Here is a 16,529-nt window from a genome sequence, read left to right on the forward strand (position 1 = left end):
CTGCCGTGAAGTGAGAATGCGTTCCTAGGGATTGAAGTAGAATGCAAGTGGAGGGGGAGGATCCATTTCACATTGATGGAGGGCATTCCTATACTCTTCATGCTGTCTAGTTCAATACCAAGTATCAGCTGCTTACTATAAAGGTGAAACAGAGATAGTAGCTTTAATGAAGGGGGGGTCATGTAGTGAGCAAAGGGCATACAAAGTTATTTATTATTTATTTTAATATAACCTGCTTAAGTTTAACACAGGTTATATTTTCCTTTTTTCTCATGTGGCCTACACACAGCTTTAGAAATTTCTTTAGCTACATGTAATCAATAAAAATATTAATAAAAATTAAAGGCACTGGACAGTCAAACTGCTTTGACTATATTTTGCTCCACTGAAGGTAAAGTGTTTGCTAGAGTTCAACAACAAGACAAAGTTTTCTTGTTGTAAATGGTCACTGAATTGCTTCTACTCATATCCCATAGCGTGTTCTTGGATGCAGAAGGCGGTGCTGATGCCTGAGAACTTCCTGTGAGCTTCTGGAATATGTGTGCATTGTCAACACAGAAATGACCATTGAGAGCCCTTATTGCAGTAAAGTGAGAATGCATTATTTGCTAGCGGAGAGGGTCATTTGACATTGATGGAGGGCTTCATCATTCTCTTCATGCTGTCTAGTTCAATACCAAGTATGAACTACTAACTATAAAGGTGAAACAGAGATTGTAGCTTTAGAGAAAGAAGGGCGTCGCGCAGTGAGAAAAGTGCATAAATGTTATTTATTTTAGTTTCTTCTTTAAGGTGTAGCACAGACTGTCTTACCCTTATTTCACATGTGGCCTTGACACAGCTTTAGATATCTATTTAGCCTCATGTAATCCATAAAAACTATGAATAACAAATGCATGCAAACAGTTATATTGGGGCTTTGGGTCACCTTTCTTGATCCACTAATCTGTTCAACTGTCATTCATGTTTTGCATCCACCCACCACAGCGCACAGCATGTGGTGATGGGGCAGTTCAATTGATCCATTGACTCAGGGCTCAATTATGTGTCTGGTGGTCCACGGACCGCCAGACTTGTGGGGGTGTGGCGGCAGTGAACTCCCAATTACCAGTAGGGCGGCCGGACCGCCATTGCTCAGCCGCCAGGGACACAGTGCCCTGGCAGTGTTGGGGCGGTCAGGAAGCATCAATATGCAATCATAGTAGGCGTTTCTTCTCCGCCATGGTTTTCATGGCCGTTCCCCCTCCATAAAAACCCTGGTGGAGAGACAACAAAGCCCTTGTGCCTCTGCACTCTCGGGTGCCTGCAGGGGGTGCACAACATGTGCCCCCTGTGTGCCTGTACCCCAGTTCCTGCACAGCATGGACTTTTGCTTTCCCATTGTGGAGCTTTTTTTTAGAGGCACTACCCTAGGAACGCCCAAAAAACCCAGCCAGACAGGAGGAAACTCCTAATCTGGCAGGCAGCCTGACCACTGATTTGGTAAACATGAAGATCCCACACTCATAGCTTCCTGTTCATATTTTGTTACGACTCATAGTGAAATTCTAATTCTGAATACTTCTAAAACATAATTAATTCATAGCAACTGTAAAATATATTACAGAGTAAAGTAAAGAAATGTTATTGGTATTCTCATAAAGTCTTTGGAAAACCAAAACTAACAACAATCAATTGCATGCTCAGAGTATTGACATATAAGTTCAGTTTAACTTGTATTTAATTGGAGGATACAATATATTCTTTGTCCATTTCTTTAAAAAAAGTATTCATCCTTGCGTTTAAACTAAGGCTTCAGGAATCTACAGTTAATAATGCCTTTTCTTTATGCCCGTATGAACAATATTTGTATGTGATGTATATTAAACTAATAGGGGGTTCTATAGGTTTTCTAAGTACACCTGACTGCTAAGAAGCACACTTACTGGCCATTTACAATTTTATGTGACGATTCACTATTTTTAAAAAGTAAAATTTTTATTGCAAGCATATTACTGTGATGTTTAGGTGGCACCATGTTTCACTTTTTCGCTATTTTGTTTATTTTTGTGGCATATGCTTGCACTAAAAAAATAAACATGTGCATCACAACAGCTTGCCAAGACCAGACCTTTGGGCTGGCTAATGCTCATTGCAACTTGTACTGCCAAGTCAAGATGTCTAAAGAGCACGAGTTAAAAGCCAGCAGTTACTATGCTGTTTGCTTCAGTTAATTATGTTTGCTTAAGATAGTTTCATGAGGCTGGAGCACAATATTTGCAGTTCCTTATGATTTCAAGTTCTCTTTATACATATTTGTACGTAATGGCAAAAGGCATGAGGCTCCCACCATATTGAGCGTGGGAAGTCAGTTGAACCTTGGGAACGTGAAATGGCAGTGTTAGTGTACATTTCTAGAATTGAGACAGGGAAACATATTATTTTTTTTATAATTAATAATATTAAGTCAGAGGTCTTCAAACTGTTTTGCTCTGAGACATCCTTAAGCTAAATGTTTTAAAGTCGGGTCCCTCTCCAAAATCTTATTGCAAGGACTGGAGGAGCAGGAGTTCACGGTTGGGTGCAGGGATTGGGTTTGTGAGATCTTTTCATGGGTACTTTTTTGTAGCTCGTAATCCACACTAAATGTGAAACTTAAAAAAGAGCAAATGCATCAAATGAAACTTAAAAAAAGAGCACATACATCAAACAAAAACAGAACTCCATCAACAACCACTTCTTCCCTTAGTTTGGTTTTGTCAGCTACTCACACTTCTGGGCCCCAATGGAGCAGCATCTGCTATAGCTGCGGCCCTGAGTTTCCTTTCACCCCTTCCCACCATGCCTGGCCATCACTCCTAGGTTCTTTGTTTGTTTGGGTATGGTGGGAGGGGGGTGGTTGCGGGAAGGGGTTGAATTGAGTATTATATTGATATGCACTTAGCAGGAATGGTAGAGGCTGAAGGGGGAAATGGATTGGTAGCCTCTTTCGCTTACAATCATTGTCATCACTGGACCTATTGTAGCACACAGATGGAGAGGCTGTTCTTCGTAAATCCAATGTCAGAGCACAGACTTGTTAGAAATGCGTACAGTTTGATTAAATAATGCACGATGTGAGTGTAATTTCCATGTGATACTCAATAAAAATATTTTAAAAAAACAACAAAAAAAATGTCTGGCCATCACTCCTGTTTTGCTGTTTTGAAACAAGCGCTATCCCTTTCGGAATACATTGTTCCCACATGTTGCCCCCCCCACCCACTTGTTTGCAGCAGGGGTGCCCTTGGCTCTAATGCTAGCAAGCAATAGGAGCACCAATGCCCCTTTTGTAAAGTAAGACAGTTGTAATTCAGATGAATTGGGCCCCTCACACACCTGGGCCCCAATACCACTGCATCTGCTCCACCAATGATAACTACTAGCTACTCCCTTGCAAGCAGGCTATCTCCCCTGCCCTTTGTCAAAAACATAGGCCCCGTCTTGCCCCACTACTTTCTACGCTATTTCTCTGAGGCTCAAGCTAAGGATTCTCCTCTGCATCAATACTCCCCCTCCCTTGGACCATTTCCTTGAGAGTCAAAGTATCAGTGGCACTGCAAGGATGCACTGGACACTAATGCAAACCAGCAACACTAGTAAAAAGCCATAATTGGGATTTAATTGACCCTTCACTCCCCTGGGCCTGCTGCTTCTGCACCTGCAACACCAATGATACCTAAAGGATGTTTACTCTGCCCATTCCACTGGGCAATCTCTCATAGGGTTAAGACCCAAAGCAGGCTGTGTGACTCCTTGTATTAAAAAAAAGAGATACAAATAGATCCAATATTGTCCTTCTTTTGCTTGGGCCCTGCACATCAAGGGTGACTTGGGCCTTAATGATAGCAAGGGAAATCTGAATGTAAACATAGGTGGAAGCTAGTGGGAATTTTTTCATTTTACAAAAACACTTCCCATAGTTTTTTTTAATTTGATTATTATTAGTATTTTCAAACCAATTTCTTGACAATAATAACACAAAGACTGCATCTCAATATAGATCCAAGTCCACCAACCAGTCCTGAGGAGAGAGTGCCCGCTTGCCTACCCACACACAGGCTATTTTGCACTTAGCAAGGAGCAGTGCTAATGCAATAAGCTTCTTTTTATCATCTGGCATTCCGTTGGGAGAGGAGTGCGGTTGTATCTCTAGCATGTCGGAGAGTGTGGAGGATACAGTGGTCCAACAAGCCGCAATGGAGGGCATAGCCAGGCTAAATGTAGAAAGTCTGATCTTCCCTCATGACATCTGGCACATTCGTCATGGGCCCGAACTTTATATTTTTCAAGCTTGGAGGGTGTGCAATATATATGATGGATGTAACGTAAGTGTATTACCCACAGTTTGCCATGAGGGTAAAAGGGACTGGGCCAGACCACATATACCCGCCCCTTCTTTGTCCGTGATAGGCCTGCCCAGCTCCACCTCCCGCCGGGATTTGGCAAGCTGGGAGCCCATCAGCATCTCAGGTTCTGCAGAAGTGTAAAGGTGAGAGAGGAGGTGGTGCAAGGAAGACACCATAAGAATGGGGGTAAAGATCTTACACTCCAGTGGCGTCATCGGGAAGTCTGGATTGTGTTCCCGAAGCAACACTCTGATACGTAAAGTAAAAAGGTCTAGTGAGTCCAGTGGAAAGCTCGCATCTCATGAACACTAATGACTGCTAGATATTTGGAGGGCATGCCGTCCGGTGTGGAAAGAGGGTACACACATATCCACTGGCCATGAATCTTGGGCAAGAAACTTCCTTGGAGATTTCATAACTCCTGATTGAAGATGCAGGTTATGAGCCAGTAGCTATGAAAGGCACAACATTCTGGATGACATCAGGAAAGAGCCCAGCACAGGCATCCATTAAAAGATCAAAAAGGAATTCAGAGGCAACAATCAGGGACATAAATAGTAGCAAGTGAGCAAGGAAGATGACGAAAAATAAGGGGGTGAATGCATTGCAATACATCCTTCACAAATTATTGCCTTTGTTTATATATGATTCAAATTCGAACTGCCATCGAGGGAAAAGAGTGAACTTTTGAACTAGGAAACTCAGGCAGAAATCTCTGTTCTAACCACCATGTTAGGAAGGGCAATTTATAAGGCTTGACCACCCCTCTCTTCTAGCACATGGTGTTGGCAAAGAAGAAAAGGAAGAAGAAAAAGTTTGACTATTATCTAATGCAGAGTGCGCAGTCATGCCCGATGCTCTGCCGAGGTTGTGTAGCGCCCTCCCCAGATGACCACGGCCATGGAAACACCAGAGTGGTCTCGGAGATAATGATGGACAATCCCTTGTTAAGCGCATCATCCTGCAACACCCACCTGATAGTGCGAATAGCACACTGTTTTTCTCCATGCTGCTTCTGGTACGCTCTCAGTCTGAAACTAACATTCCTCCTCTTCACCTATCTCTACGGCATTCTTACCCGCCTCCCACCACATCCCATTTGGAGCAAGAGTCCACTGTCTAGCAACAGAGATCAGAGGAGGGACAAAGAGGGGAGTAGTAGTTTTAAGTAGTATTAAGTAGGCAATGACCAGATTTCATCCAATGAATGGTGAAAATATTCAGAGCAGAATTTCACTTTTAAGGGCATATTTGTAAGCTCCTATCACCAGTGACGTTGTGATGGCGAAAGGGGCCTCGCCCTATTTAGAAGGCAACGTTAAGCCACTTAACGTGGCGTGATGCTGCCTTGTAAATAAGGCACCCTTTCATGCTGTATTTAGCGTGAAAGGGGAAGGGCAATGGGTGTTGTGGTGGGCATTCCATCTCAACAACCACTGATTTTGATGCTGCCCCCTATTTACAAGGGCAGCATAAATAGGAGGCAGCGCCAAAATTAAGACCAGGAAAAACCTGGTCTTAAACAGGCAAAACGAGGAGAAATGCTTTATTTCTCCTTGTTTTTGCCGATGATTGTTGTTAATGTGCAGGACGGTCCCCCGTCCTGCACATAAACAATCATTTTAAAAAAATGCAGTTTTGTAACTTCCATTTGTGCTGCATTAAGCAGCACACATAGAAGTTACAAAAAAGCATTTAAAGATTGTTTATGTGCAGGAAGGGGGACCTACCTGCACATAAACAATCTTTCCCACAACACAGACACCCTTGCACTATGGTGCAAGGGTGCCGGCGTTGGTGCTAGACAGCTGAACTCAGCGCCAGCACTAGAGGAAACGCAGGGGTGCGCCCCATTCTTGTGAATACGGCACATTCCTGCGTTTTCAGAATGGAGAAGCATGGCATTAGCAATGTTTGCTTAACACCACGCTTCTCTATTCTGCTGTAAACATGCCCCTTAGTGTTGCAGCACGAATACCAGTGTGAAGGGAGCTGTATTTGTAATGTCAAAATATGTCCCGCAGAGGACCCCAAAAAGTCTTAATGAACCACTGGTGAGAAAAGGAGTTGTGTATTTTTTCAGAAATAATTTCTGTCATTAGTTGTTTTGAGTAGGGCCAAACCTGTCACCTAGATGTATTTTCGGAATCCTATATTACAAATAAGTAAATAAATACAAAAAATGAGTTTATCAAAAAGAGTGGTGGGAATACGTGTTAAAACAACATTAGTGTTGCATGCCTTAGCTAAAGAGCATAGATAGAGTGGGCTTATCTTCATGAAAATGTTTCCCATAAATGCAAGTAGTGGGTATTCTGTGAGTTTGACTAAGTATGTGATTGATTGATTATTGGCATGTTGGACATGTTCTCTCGGTTCCAAACTATTTAGACTTCTACGTTCTGTTCCAGTGACTTTGCATTTTAAGGCTTGTTTGAGCAGTTCGATTTTTAGAAGCTCCCTGGAGATCAAAAGGTCTGGTTATAAAAATGGATAAAAAGTACTCCAGGAACCCACAGTCTTCTGGGAGGTGATGGGAGTGGGAGGATGTCAGAAAGGGGTGGAGTCGGTAAGCTTGTAGTCATGTGAAGAGTAGGGCTGAGGATCATAGTCGGTTACAGTCAGCCTATGGTCTATAAGTAGGTGTTGCCTCAATGGTACCAAATATTGTTGACACAAGATCGAAGCACAAAAGAGCGAGAGAAAAAGAGGTTTAGATATTCTAGATATTCTATACCTAACTACACATAAATGTAAGTTGACTATATATATATATATATATATATATATTACCTACTGGCGGTCGCCAGTAGGTAGTTATAGTTAGGACCACGTTTCCATAGGAAATCCGCAACATTCTATTTTGAATAACTTTGGCGCCGGTCGACGAATGCTCGCGAATTTTTCAAAATAGGTGGGGCGCTCCGCTCCGCTCCTACCCTGAAAGTCTCGGGGGGATTCGTCAAGCGGGGGCTGAGATAAAAGGGGGGTCCCAAAACGCGTTTTTCCCATGCATTTTTCCATAGGACCTTTAGACACAGCTACAGCCCGAACGGCTGAACAGAATTACTTGAAATTTGGCAGAGAGGTAGTCCTCAGGTCAAGGAAGTGCCTTTTGTAGGTTTGGTGTAAATCTGTTCAGTAGATTCTGAGAAAATAGCCTTTAAATCAATATATATATCTGAGCCAGCTTACGGTGCGCTTACGGTGCGCTTACCGTATGCGTACGGTGGCGTGCGCGAGCGCGATTTTGATTGGCTCTTAGATCTTAGTAAACATTCGAATCGGTCGAAACCAGGAAGCGTCGTCCGCCATTTTCTCTCTCGCTCTCTTAGTTGGGCAGCAAAAACGAAGCCAAAAAATGTCTAAAGAGGCAGTTTCTTAAGATCCTAACCACCCAGCATTGATATAGGGGTCCCCAAACAACCCCCAATCCCAAAAATAAAATTTGTATTTTTTTTTGAAAAATTGCCGATTACGCTTACCGTACGCGTACGGTAAAAATTTGTAAAAAAAAAATTATCCAGACTCTCCCCACCCCGTGTGCAAATGGTGCCCGAAGGTCACCATTTGTGCATGGCTTATTAGACATAAGAAATTAACAAAGAATAAATTTCACAAAGATGCGCATAATATGTCCCCCATGTGCGCACGGTGCGCGAAGCGCATCGTGCGTTCATGGCCCATCCCGCATAACGTGGGCAAGCGGTGCGCGCACCGCACCGCGTGACCACCGTGCGTGCACGGCACTAACTGCGTAAAGTGGGCGCGCGGTGCGCGAAGCGCACCGCGTGCTCACTGTGCACGCACGGTGCGCGAAGCGCACCGTGCGCGCACGGAACGAACTGCGTTAACTGGGCGCGCACGCCACGAATGGCGTAAAGTAACTTACCATTTAAAAAACCGTACAAATTCACTGAAAAAACCATAGGTTTCACACACGTTATAGTTAGGAATTAGCATTTAAAAAACCTTGCAAATTCACTGAAAAAACCATAGGTTTCACACATGTTATAGTTAGCTGTACATTTCACTCGTAAAAAACCAATGAAATTCCCCCGTTATAGTTAGTGCAGGCAACTATAACTCACGCGACCGCAATCTTCTGCTGATGACATATGTGTCTTTATGAAAAAAAAATATTTGTAATATATGTATAGCTAAAATTTAATGGAAGAAGACATGGGCAAATAAGTGTCTAAATACAGTATTAGCATCAGCAGAGGATTGCGGTCGCGTGAGTTATAGTTGCCTGCACTAACTATAACGGGGGAATTTCATTGGTTTTTTACGAGTGAAATGTACAGCTAACTATAACATGTGTGAAACCTATGGTTTTTTCAGTGAATATATATATATATATATATATATATATATATATATATATATATATATATATATACATACATACATATATATATATATATATATATATATATATATATATATATATATATATATTCACTGAAAAAACCATAGGTTTCAGGCCTGATATAGTTAAGAATTAGCATTTAAAAAACCGTTGAAATTCACTGAAAAAAACATAGGTTTCAGGCCTGATATAGTTAGGAATTAGCATTTAGAAAACCTTAGAAATTCACTGAAAAACACAATAGGTTTTAGGGGTGTTATAGCTAGCTGGACATTTCACTCGAACAAAACCATTGAAATTCCTCCGATATAGTTAGTTGTACTAACTACATCTCGCGCGCCCGCAATCCAATGCTGATGATGTCACATATTACATAACATAACATGGTCAGTGACATCACTGATGACATCTTAAATGACATAACTGATGACATCCCTGATGACATCATCCAGTGAATGTGGTTTGGTTCGTTATTTAAATATGTATTGTATATATATATCAATTTGCATTGAAGAATGAGCGGATATATAAAAATAAATATCTGGATGGAGGATTTAGTATCAGTGTGATTGACTGTTTACTTGACTAATTTATAGTGCCTCACTAAATATATTGTATAGTGACTAAACTGTGTGAATATCTGTATCACTTTGTCAGTTGTTGTGTAAACTGCTGCACTAGTTGGTTACTAGCTATGTGAAAGTCTATATTATTTATTAATTAGTTAACTGAGTATTTGTATGGGAGAGTGAATGTGTGTGTGGTTCGGTGGGGGGTGTGTGACTGCCCAAAGATGTGTGAATAGTTGATTCAGTAGGTATATGAAGTTAAAACTACATGTTATAACAGTTGTTTGGGTGAGTGAATATCTTTATGGGTGTGGCAAGGAGCAAATATATGTCTCAATGGTACATGTCCATCAAACTAGAAAAATAAAAGCCAGTGTATGTGTCAGTTGTTGTATATACATAAGTATACATAAGACACAGTGATTGTATGAGTGACTGTATGGATAACTGTATACTTGTAATAGTGTTTTTATAACACACCAAGTATGAGTTATTATCTATATGAATAGATGAAGGGGTGTTTTTATAAGTGTAAAGCTAAGTAAAAGTAAGTATGATCCATTGTTTGCATAAGTGAGTAGGATGACTTCATAAGTGATTGGGATGTGTGCTGGTGTGTAATGTCGATGTAGGTGTATAAGTATATTTGATAGTGTTTTATTGATCATTGACAGCATGTATGAGTGAATCTATAGGTAAGTGATTACATGTGTGGATAGATCTAGGAATCACTGAGTGGGTGTTTAGAAACTTGTATTGGTGCGTCAATGGTATTAAATCTGGCACTCTGTATTTTACAGTGAGTGATGAAAGGTTATACTAGTGTATGATGAGGTGTATCTGATTGTCACGTGGATGATGTCATCAGTGATGTCATCAGTTATGTCATTTGAGATGTCATCAGTGATGTCACTGACCATGTTATGTTATGTAATATGTGACATCATCAGCAGTGGATTGCGGGCGCGCGAGATGTAGTTAGTACAACTAACTATATCGGAGGAATTTCAATGGTTTTGTTCGAATGAAATGTCCAGCTAGCTATAGCACCCTTAAAACCTATTGTTTTTTCAGTGAATTTCTAAGGTTTTTTAAATGCTAATTCCTAACTATATCAGGCCTGAAACCTATGTTTTTTTTCAGTGAATTTCAAAGGTTTTTTAAATGCTAATTCCTAACTATATCAGGCCTGAAACCTATGGTTTTTTCAGTGAATTTCAAAGGTTTTGTAAATGACAATTTTTAATGTATTAATTGTTATACTGATTCATTTGATACTGACGTACTACATTTTGTAAACTTTTTATTTTTAGATATTTTATTTTTTTAACTACATTATACATTACAATACAAAATATACTTTCTCAGAATGAATTACTTTAGTTTAAATACTTTGCAAATAGGCAATAGACTTTTAAGTACAGTAGTTACAGTTGTTGCAATGGGCAACACAATTTCAAACACAGTGCAACATTGAGCTCAATGTGAATTTCTAGTTAAATGCAATTAGTTACTTTATGGATTACTTTTCTAACTAGAGGACTGGATCCTAGATTCAGTCCTTGGACATCTCCTGTAAACAGTTGAGTAAAAGCCTTTTGGTTACAGTAGTGATTTTTAACCCCTTCGATGCTCATGACGGAGCGGTTCCGTCATGAGCATCGGTTGGGCTGTGCTCATGACGGAACCGCTCCGTCATGAGCACAGCCCCTGGGGGAAGCGCTGGCGCTCCCCCCCTGGGGCATCGATCGTGCCCCCACAGAGGGGGATGGCATCTGAAGAGTTTCCGCTGCCACCCCCGAGCCCCCCCACGCTTCCTGATGACGTCAGCGCGCACAGCGCGCGCCGGCGTCATCAGGAAGCGTTGGACGCGCTGGAATTCATTTCTTACAGCGCATCCAACGGGGAGGGTGAGTGTTTTGCTGCTGTGTGGCGGGGGGGGGGCGGAATTCAAAGGCCTTGAGGCATCAGGGGAGAGGAAAGAGTATTTCCTCTCCCCTGATGTCTCAATGCTGGGCATTCCTGTCCCACGATCGTGCACAGCGTCGCGATCGTGGAGCAGGGATGCCCCACTAGACACCAGGGATGTCCATTTCGTCATTTGGGAAGCGACCCCTTGGGCAAGGGTCGCTTGCCAGGGGGAATATTTATTGCACAGACTTTTCTGATCGGTCCACTTTCGGTACGTTTCTGCCCCCAGGGGGGGCAGAAAAGCCCACTAGACACCAGGGATGTCGTTTTATTGATATGGGAAGCGACCCCTTGGGCAAGGGTCGCTTCCCAGGGGGAATAATTATTGCACAGACTTTTCTGCCCCCCCTGGGGGCAGATCGGTCCACTTTCGGTCTGTTTCTGCCCCCAGGGGGGGCAGAAAAGCCCACTAGACACCAGGGATGTCGTTTTATTGATATGGGAAGCGACCCTTTGGGCAAGGGTCGCTTCCCAGGGGGAAACATTTATGCTCAGACTTTTCTGCCCCCCCTGGCGGCAGATCGGTCCACTTTCGGTCCGTTTCTGCCCCCAGGGGGGGCAGAAAAGCCCACTAGACACCAGAGATGTCGTTTTATTGATTTGGGAAGCGACCCCTTGGGCAAGGGTCGCTTCCCTGGGGAAATCATTTATGCTCAGACTTTTCTGCCCCCCCTGGGGGCAGATCGGTCCACTTTCGGGGGCAGAAAAGCCCACTAGACACCAGGGATGTCGTTTTTTCATTTGGGAAGCGACCCCTTGGGCAAGGGTCGCTTCCTTGGGGGCATAATTTTCTGGAAGACTTTTCCGCCCCCCCTGGGGGCAGATCGGTCGACTTTCGGTCCGTTTCTGGCCCCAGGGGGGGGGGCAGAAAAGCCCACTAGACACCAGGGAATTAGTGTAAATAAAAATGGAAGTGACCCCTTTGGCAAGTGTCGCTTCCAGGGGGCAATTTTTATAATCTGTATTTGGGCCACCCGCCCCAGGACAGAGTAGCCTTTTTTTTTCCTGCTGTTTTCTGCCCCACCTGGCACATAACCCGATTGACCATTTGGATAGTAACATAGCATGTTATAATGTTTATTGTTATATTTTTTGTGAATTGCAATAGTAATATTTCTTTTTTAACTGTTTTGTTCTAGGTGAAGGCTTTTGCTCTTTTCAGTTTGCCGTGTTGTTACTGGTGGTTCTGCTGTTTGTGTAGTTTGGTCAGAGACTCTTTTTGTACAATGATTTCTCTGCATGAATTTTTTTTGCAAATGGTGTAATAATAGCAGTATGTTTGTTTTTTGAGTGTCAAAAACTTTTTGCATTTGTGCTCGATGTGTATTTTGTTGTCTTGTGAGTAATTTGTTTTTTTTTCTTCTTTCTAGTTTGATATCGTTGGTTTTTGCTGTGTCACTGCAGAGTTGGTTTCTGGTGAGTGCAGCTGTCTCTTGTAATTGGATTGTATAGTTTTTGAGTACATTGATCTTTGTGATAAAGGTACACATTTCTTTACTTACTTGGTTTGCACATTGTTGGTTGTTGTTGACTTGTTTGTGCAGTCTTCTATCTTAGTAAGTATAATGGCTAGCCGCAGGATTACTGCTCAGCAGGTTGTTGGTTTGCTGTTTGAGTCTTCCTCTGACCATGGTTCAGAGACTGACTCTGCATCTGAGGGAGAGGAGGCAGGGGACGATTCTGGCAGTGAGTTGTCTCTCCGTATGGAGTCATCGGATGATGAAGATACTCTTAGAGCGGATGAAGTGCCTGTGTTAGAGGAGGAGACTGATGTGCCGATAGTGCGGCAAGAGGCATTTGGGCTGCAGCCTGGGGCTGCAAGGCTTCCCGTTGGTGTAGTGCGGCAAGAGGCATCTGGGCTGCAGGCTGGGGCTGCAAGGCTTCCCTTTGAAAGTGATGACCTCTGGGTTGCCCCTGGCATGGTGCAGCCGGCATTGCCAGAGTTTACTGGTGTTCCAGGGTCTAGAGTGAATACATATAATTTTTTTCAGTTGTTTATTGGCAGAGATTGTTGAGCAGACTAATTTGTATGCCGAACAGTTTTTGAGGGACAACAGTGCCAGACTTAGGCCCTAATCTAGAGCTACCCGGTGGACTCCCACAAATGTTGAAGAGATGAAGAAGTTCTTGGGTTTAACTTTTTTGATGGGCTTGCTAAGGAAGCCATCAATATCTTCATATTGGTCTAGCAGTCCCTTGATGGCAACGTCTATTTTTCCGGCAGTCATGAGTCGTGACAGGTATTTGCTTCTGCTTCGGATGATGCATTTTGTTGATAATGGTTTAGCGTTGCCACAAGATCACCTTGATTGTGACCGTCTTTTTAAGATTAGGCCTGTCCTTGATCACTTTGTTGATCGATTTTCTGAGATTTATGCCCCTGGGAAAGAAATTGCAGTGGATGAGTCTTTGGTGTTGTTCAAGGGCAGCTTGGTTTTTAGGCAATACATTCCTAGTAAGAGGGCACGCTATGGAATAAAGCTGTATATGCTGTGTGACAGTAGGACTGGATATGTGTCTAATTTCAGGGTGTACACTGGTAAGGAATCTAGGATTAACCTCCCTGGTTGTCCGTCCACTTTTGGAGTGACTGAGAAACTTGTTTGGGAACTTGGTAGAGCATTTTTCAACAAAGGCCACCATTTATATGTAGATAACTTCTACACTGGTGTGCGGTTGTTCAGGGAATTGGCCAAAGTGGACACTGTTGCTTGTGGCACAATCCACTCTAACCGTAAAGGTTTCCCGAAAGAACTTGTTTGTCAAAAGCTTGTGCGAGGACAGTGCAGTGCGTTGCGTTGCCAGGAGCTTCTTGCTGTGAAGTTTTCAGACAGGAGAGATGTCTACATGCTGACTACCATCCATGATGAAAGCACTGCACCTGTGACTGTTTGGGGTCAGGTCGCTGAAGCGTGTAAACCTGTGTGCATTTTAGACTATAATAGGCACATGGATGGTGTTTACAGAGTAGATCAGAGGTTGGAACCTTACACTGCTCTTCGTAAGGCTTACATTTGGTACAAGAAGTTGGCTATCCATCTTTTCCACTTGGCAATGTTTAATGCTTTTGTTGTGTTCCAGGATTCTTGCCCTGTGTCAAAGATGACTTCTGCTAAGTTTCAGGAGTCTGTAATAGGCAGCCTTGTTGTAGTGGAACAGGCAAGTGTTCCTAGAGTTGGAGTGGTGGAGGATGTTGCTAGATTGAAAGACCGCCACTTTCCAGATCACATTCCTCCCACACCCTCACAAGATTTTCCCAGTAGGAGATGTAGAGTCTGTTGGCGAAGAGGTACGCGGAAGGAGAGTCGTATGTACTGCCCCAACTGTCCTTCTCATCCTGCACTGTGTCTTCCTGCTTGTTTTAGAGCCTACCACACGCGAAAGAATTATTGGGAGCATTCATGAGTGGTAAAGTGAACTGCCTGGTCTGTATTCTTTGGATAATTTGATTCTGTTTCAAGGTTGGTGTTAGTGCAATGTATTTAGTTGCTGATTTTCTGTTAGAAGATTTGTATCTATTTGCGATTTGTTTGTGTTTTTATTTTTTTCTAAAAAATCCTAAATGTGATGGCGGTGTGTGTAGGCTTGCGCTTGGCTGTTGGTGTGTGTGGACTGGCACTTGGTTGGTGGTGTGCGTGGAATGGTGCTTGGCTGGCGGTGAGCGTGGACTGGTGGTGTGCATGGACTGGCAGTGTGCGTGGACTGGTGCGTGGCTGGTGGTGTGCGTGGACTGGAGCTTGGCTGGCGGTGTGCGTGGAATGGTGCTTGGCTGGCGGTGTGCGTGGACTGGTGCGTGGCTGGTGGTGTGCGTGGACTGGAGCTTGGCTGGCGGTGTGCGTGGAATGGTGCTTGGCTGGCGGTGTGCGTGGACTGGCACTTGGCTGGTGGTGTGCGTGGACTGGTGGTGTGTGTGGACTGGTGCTTGGCTGGTGGTGTCCGTGGACTGGAGCTTGGCTGGTGGTGTGCGTGGATTGGAACTTGGCAGGTGGTGTGCGTGGAATGGTGCTTGGCTGGCGGTGTGCGTGGACTGGTACTTGGCTGGCGGTGTGCGTGGACTGGTGGTGTGTGTGGACTGGTGCTTGGCTGGAGGTGTCAGTGGACTGGAGCTTGGCTGGCAGTGTGCGTGGATTGGCGATTGGCTGCCGGTGTGCCTGGACTGGCGATTGGCTGGCGGTGTGCCTGGACTGGCGCTTGGCTGGCGGTGTGCCTGGACTGGCGCTTGGCTAGCGGTGTGCGTGGACTGGCGCTCTGCTAGCGGTGTGTGTGGACTGGTGCTCTGCTAGCGGTGTGTGTGGACTGGAGCTCGGCTGGCTGTGTGTGAGTAGTGACTTTCTGCTGGTCACTACACACACTGCTAGCTGAGTGCCACTCCACGCAATCCATCAGCATGTGTAGTCGCTGAGTCTGGATTGTGGGTGTGTGAAAGTGATGGGCCCTTGAATGGCGCTGTGTGCTGGTGTGAGTTTTGTTATGTGATGGGCCCGCGGCTGGCGGTGTGAATGGTTTTGTATGTCTCACACGTATGAAAGGTGTATGAATGGCCTGTAAAGAGGTTGGTGCCTTGTCGTGGCTTTACAGCTCACGAGCTGTGAGTCAATGGTTCAGTTTCTGGCCCTTTCAATTATTACCAGTGCATTTCATGTTTTGTGAAATCACTTGCTAATACAATTGTATCTACTGAACCATCACTCACCCTCGTGCCAAATCCAACCAGTATGTGTGTGTGCTTGCGGATTAGATGGCTGTGCAGTAATATTTGTCTTTCTGAAGCAGGGTGTACCTTGTCCCTTTTTGGTGAATTTTGTACTCTGTTGCTTTTGTACCTGGTGGTGCGAATGGTCTTGTTTGTATCACGTATGAAAGGTGTGTGAATGGCCTGTAAAGTGGTTGGTGCCTTGACGTGGCTTTACAGCTCACGAGCTGCGAGTCATTGGCTTGGTTTTTTGTGAATTTAATTATTGACAGTGCAGTTCATTTTTGTGAAATCTCTAGTTAATAAAATTTAATACACTGAACCATGACTCGCCCTCGTGCCAAATCCAACCAGTATGTGTGTGTGTTTGAGGAATAGATGGTTGTGCAGCAATGTTTGTCTTTAGTTTCTCTGCCAAGGTACACTTTCCATGTAAGAATAACCCACCAACTGTAGATATTGTTGAAAACCCATGGGAGGTCATGGTGATGTCTCTCTTGTGAATTTATAAAAAAATTTTTTATCCCCAATGTCCTGCAAACCTCAAAATGTCTGCC

This window comes from Triturus cristatus, chromosome 1_2 (assembly GCF_964204655.1).
Source record: "Triturus cristatus chromosome 1_2, aTriCri1.1, whole genome shotgun sequence".
Classification (NCBI taxonomy): Eukaryota; Metazoa; Chordata; class Amphibia; order Caudata; family Salamandridae; genus Triturus; species Triturus cristatus.